Source organism: Epinephelus moara, chromosome 20, assembly GCF_006386435.1.
Source record: "Epinephelus moara isolate mb chromosome 20, YSFRI_EMoa_1.0, whole genome shotgun sequence".
Taxonomy (NCBI): Eukaryota; Metazoa; Chordata; class Actinopteri; order Perciformes; family Serranidae; genus Epinephelus; species Epinephelus moara.
In genome coordinates, this window is record NC_065525.1 from 17,544,684 (window position 1) to 17,550,683 (window position 6,000).

A 6,000-nucleotide genomic window follows, 5' to 3' on the forward strand; every position below is an offset into this window, starting at 1 on the left:
GTTTTACAACTATCAACATTCTCTTCCAAAATAAGAATTAAAACATCAGCCCTCGCTAAATGCATTTCCCAACAGAGGTTATCTTCATCGCTTTTTTCTTTTTTCTGAAATATTCATGCATTTGTGAAAAGCCTAAATCTAATTGAAGGTGTTGCAGGAAGAGTGAAGTGGGTGGTAGTAAATGTTTAAAAGCAGAACGCTGCACTTAATTAAACAAGGAGGTCAGCATCTTGTAACGTTTAAGGTTTCTGAGTTTTTCACGTTAACATTATCCAGGTGTGTCCTTACTTCACTCTATCAGGGCATTCATCATTATTGCACGTCAGTGTCACTATGTGGAGGTCACCGGGGCACTACGTGTGACTACGCACACTTACACACACACACACACACACACACACGCACACACACACACACACAGGCACTACCTTCCTGCCATGATCCATTAGGCACATTAGAGGCGAAGGGTGCAAAACTGTGGCAGATAGACGAATCTGCTGGATATGCAACACGCTGTTGTTAATGGGAAAACTTAAAAAAAGAATTGAAACTTTCAAACCAAAGGCAGACAATCAGTGATGCTGGCACTTGTTGTGGTGGTAAAGCAGGCTGCACAATAACCAGGGACACTCCCCTCTATGTTTGAACAACATATAATTACAGATCAGGATAGGAGAGCCCATTCTGAGGGGAAAATAGCAATCTCTCTTAATTACAAGGCAGGCTGTGATCCATACCTATCCGTCACTTCAAATAACTCTGTTGGATGACTCTCTGTTGGAGTGGCTGGCAATATTATTTCTGTTCAGGTAGAGATAAACAACACAAGCAGCGCTGAAAGGGCCATCGGCTAAACTCAGATCCACAGACTGACAACTGTGAATTCAGCAGGAAAAAATTCTGTTCACAAGATCTGTGGTTTTTGAAGTTGCTAAATCTTAAACTATGAAAACTGTTTTAAAAGAAAACAAAACATGGAAGCAACCACCTCCGCTAACTTCTGCATGTTTTTCCATTTTCATAAACCCCACACGGATCCCTGCGGATGTTATTATGTGCTTTTGAATGACAAGTGTTGAGTTGGACTTTTGTGCAACAGTTGAGCGGGTGCCAGCGTGTGTGTCCAGCTGTCATGCTCTCACACACACACACACACACACACACACACACACACACACACACACACACACACACACACACTCAAGTCTTCAGTCTCCAGTGAACACTGTCAGCATACAGCTATGGTGGAGGTTNCACACACACAACACACCACACACCACACACACACACACACACACACACACACACACACACACACACACACACACACACAAACTCAAGTCTTCAGTCTCCAGTGAACACTGTCAGCATACAGCTATGGTGGAGGTTCCTCTCTCTCCAGCCAGATGAGCATTCTAGTTATCTTCCCCACATAAACAAGATAAGCTCCATTTCTTTGGCCCTCGCCAGGGCCCAGGGGTTACAGAGTTCTTTCCTTCTATCGCTCTCTTTCTCTTCCTCTCCTTGACCTTTTTCCTCCTTGTTTTTTCTCTGTAACTTCTGTTTTCTGTGTTAAGATTTCTGCAGGATTTGGAAACTTCTTTAGAAATCTCCTGGCTCGTCATAAAACTATCATCCGTGAATGCATTTGCACAATACCTTCGTCACTTCACAAAGAAAATGTCATAATTGCATTTCACCCAAACTGTGAACTGTTTCTAAGAACGACAGACATTTCAGATATTGTCCTAGCCCACGCAGACGCACACTCACACACTCAGACAAAAACACGTCAGAAGAGTGCAAATATTTGTGAGGAAATTGCTCGAGAAGGACATTGCAACTGTGCCATTTGGCTGCCCCAAACCATTGTCTGTTGAGACTTGCCATGGAAGCTGGCAGCAGTTGTTTGTGTCTGCTGTGCCATCCTTCAGCCCAAGACTGTCAATTTCATTCTCATGCTTCAGTAATGCGGATGGGAACGTGTCCAGAAATGCCACAACTGAAAGACTATGTATGTGTGTGTGTGTGTGTGTGTGTGTGTGCATGTGTGCACTTAAATATAATGGCAGTGCCACCAGTCTGGCACACAAGTGATGACAAAGGTTTCTCTGTGAAAACCCACACATATACCCACACGTACACAAACATAAACAAACAGTCATGTATACACAAACATACATGAAAGCACACATGCATACATTAAGACGTGCATGCGCATTTACACACATTTAAATGTGAACGCACACACACTCACACAAACACACACACACATTTGTGTTCACGGAGCCCTGCTAATGATGGGTGGCAGTATGATGTTTGTGTGTGTTCCAAAAGAATTGGCATTACTACTTGGGCCAAATCAGCAGCCAACAGCAGCAGGCTATTAACAAAACTGTTTCTTTGTTTGCTTTTTTCCTGTTTTTTTCTTGAGAGGCGCCAAGCAATTAATGGTCTGCCTATGGGAGACCAGTAAACTGTGCCACAGTGAAGAACATATGCACAATGATGCAAGACATGGTGGAAAAGAATAGATGATATTATGACTGGCTAGCATCCATCATTCTGATGTTTACTGCGGGATGGATGAAAGAAAAAGAGGCCAGCTGACATCCAAAAGCCTCCAAGGATGAGAAACTCTGTATGTGTGCGTTTCTCTGTGTGTGTGTGTGTGTGTGTGTGTGTGTGTGTGTGTGTGTGTGTGTGTGTGTGGTGGGAGGTAGGATTACCATGTTGAATAATCCCTTTTAACACGTGATTTTAAAAAAAGAGGCAACTTGGATCGGACAGTTTGTTACTTCTTTCTCAGGAAAAGAGTGATTTTTTTTTATCCTAACGGTGCAAGATAAGGTTTTCAAGATCAAATAAAATAAGTAAAAACGCCAAAGAGGGAGAAAAACGTGATTCGTCCCTGACAGTGAGGTGGTAAAACCACATTGTAATGTAAACAACTTATGTTGAAGGCTTTTTATCTGCCGTTACAGAGCTGATAAGCGTTATAGATACAGAGAGCAGGAAGGAAAGAACATTTTATCATAAACATTTGCATATGCTCAGTGCTGATACTGAAAGAATTTTGATATTTTATTGCTCTCTCAACTTGAACAAGTCTCCCACATGGCAATGATATTAACTTGCTGTAAACTGTTATTATTATTATTATTTAATTCATTTGGGCTTTTTGTTCAGCATTAAATCTACCTTACTCTGAATAAGAGTGTCTCCCATTTGAAGCTATGGTCTTAAAGATGAATTTATATTTTGTCATTATGTGAGCAGTGGACACTTTAAGCACAATAAATGTGAAATTGGAGTTTGAACAATGTGTCTGTGTGTCATTTTTTTCTTTTGGATTTTGGTTTCTCTTGCGTATGTATGAGTGCAGTGTGGCTCGTGCGTATCTATGCCTGCCCTCCCTGGAACTGCCCACATTGCATGAGTGAGCACTGAGGGTTAACGGCACGCGGCCAGCGACCTCACAGCTCACCAGTCCATGGTTCAATATTTACACCTGCTCTGCCCAATAGTACAAAAAGCACTTCCACCGGCTGTCGCGTGGAGAAAAGCAAAGAGATGGGATGAGATAAATGGGGCAAGTGCGCAATGAGGATGGCCCTGATTAATGTTCAGCCAGATAATGCTGAATTAGAGGATATGACTGAGCCATAAAAGTGACAGAAAGTCAGATAATGTTGTGGATTTACGGTCCGTCACTGGTACTGAGTACATAAGCTCATGTGATTTTTAGATAAGTTTTGTTGTTTCGACACTGACACTCCTGTCACAATATTCTGATAAAAGTACATGAGGTAGATAATCACGTCCCTCCTTCTCTTTCTACTGCTTCTAATGGAATTCCCTAGAATCTACCACCGCGTGCTGAAAACAACCAATCAAAGCCAAGGAGTCTGACAGCTGTCAGTCATGTCAATTGATGCTCATGTGCATTCAAACTGCTAAAGCAGGGAGTGATTAAATATGAATCAAGTGGCTCAAGGGGCTGGAGTCTATCGCAGCTGACATTGGGCAAGAGACGAGGTACACCCTGGACAGGTCACCAGACTATTACAGGGCAAACACTTAAGACACATTCACACTGGTGCTATTTGGTCCACTTTAAACGAACCCTGGGAAAACTGGGGGTCTTGGTTCACTTGCAAGTGAATCCTGGTGCAGTTCGCTTACAGTGGGAAATGTCAAAGAGAGGAAGTGACATAGAGCACAGTGCATTTTGGGTAGAAAAAAAAAAACAAAGCCAACAGCGCAAACCGGGAGAAACAGAGGTAAAAAAAAAAAAAAAGAAAAAGTTGGAAAATGTCTCGTGGGCAGACGTGGAATAGTAAGGAGGTGCAGAGGACTATATATCGCAATTGCTTGTGGCCAATCGATGAGCCGGGTTTTCTTCTTCCTCATGCTCTTTTTCTTTGTGGTCAGTGGTCGTTTTGGGCAATACCACCCCCAAACGAGCAGCTGTTGTAACTGCATGACATTGTCCAGGTGGTTTGGTCCATATTAAAAAGTGCAGTGTGAAGGTGAACCGAACCAAATGAAGGTGTGAAATTTTTTGGCATTCGCCGCCCAATCGCGCTGAGTCCCCTGGACTATCCTGGTGTGAATGTGCCCATGGAGACAGACAACCATTCACACCCGTGGGCAATTTAGAGTCACCAGTTGACCTAGCATGTCACTGGATTGTGGGAGGAAGCCGGAGTACCCAAAAAAAAACCACGCTGACAAAGGGAGAACATGCAAACTCCACACAGAAGGGCTCCCCACCTTGAGGTTCAATCCAGAAACCCTCTTTCTGTGAGGCAACAATGCTAATTATAGCTGCTGCGCAGCAATGGTCAGGGCCGGGCAATTTTAGGCAAAATTAGGCAATTTCTCAGCAACACACACACTAAAACAAAGCATATCACAACATAGAAGTTACATCATATACTTATGGCATGCCCTTCAAATTGTGGATGAGTGGCTGAAGTGATCAGACTCATAATATACAAAGGAAAGAAAAAACTCAAGAACAAGAAAGTAAGAATAACATTAACTGCTAGCAATTATGAACAAACTGGCCTGATCTAGCTTAAAGCTAAACATTATCCATGGTGACAAAGATGAAAACATTTTTTAAAATGTAAAAGTAGCTGTTGGATAGATAGCATATTGACTGATAGCTAAGCCAAATAAACAGGGAAAAGAGACAAGGGATAACAGGGAAAAGTGTTGATAAAGAGTATTTGTCTCTCCGTGAAACTGCCTGGACCATAATTATTTTAACCTTAGTAGTCTCTAATTCACATAGTATGATGCCTGAACATAGGACTTTCACATTAGAATGTTCGATCTGCCTTAGCTGAGGCTTGAACTCACAACTTCTGAGACTGAGGTCCGTCTTCTAGCTCACTAAGCTAATTGGCAAGTGACAGTTCATGTGTGGCTTCACAAATTGACTAAGCCAAGCATCAGGGTGCCAGACAGTAGCCATCCATGCCATGGAAAAGCAAATTTCAAAGTGAAAGTTCCAAAGCTGTAGCACATATGGTTGATTTGTTATGAATTTTCAAAGTTTTGAAATTTAGAGGCTTGCTGTAGCGCCACCATCAGGACTATTGTCTTGTGTTTCCAGTTGAGGACATCTGGCATGGGACTGGACCTTTATAAGTTTGGGTAGATTTCTCATATGTAAATGTCACACAAGCTGAGACTTGAACACACAATCTTCAACACCAAGAACCAGCCTCTATCTCACTGAGCTAACTGGCAAACAGAAATGTCAAATGTAGCTTCACAAATTGACTAAGCCAGTCACCTGTGTGCAAGACAGCAGCTGTTAGTGTGTAAAGGCAGATTTCAAACAGCTGTCAAAAATTCAGTTATTAAGACAAAAATCCGAAAATAAACAAATTGCATCTAGATGTTGCATGGAGCATGGAGATGTTGGTAATGTGTTTTTAACAATGATTTATTGGCTCCATAAGTGAAAAACTGATGTTTAAAAAT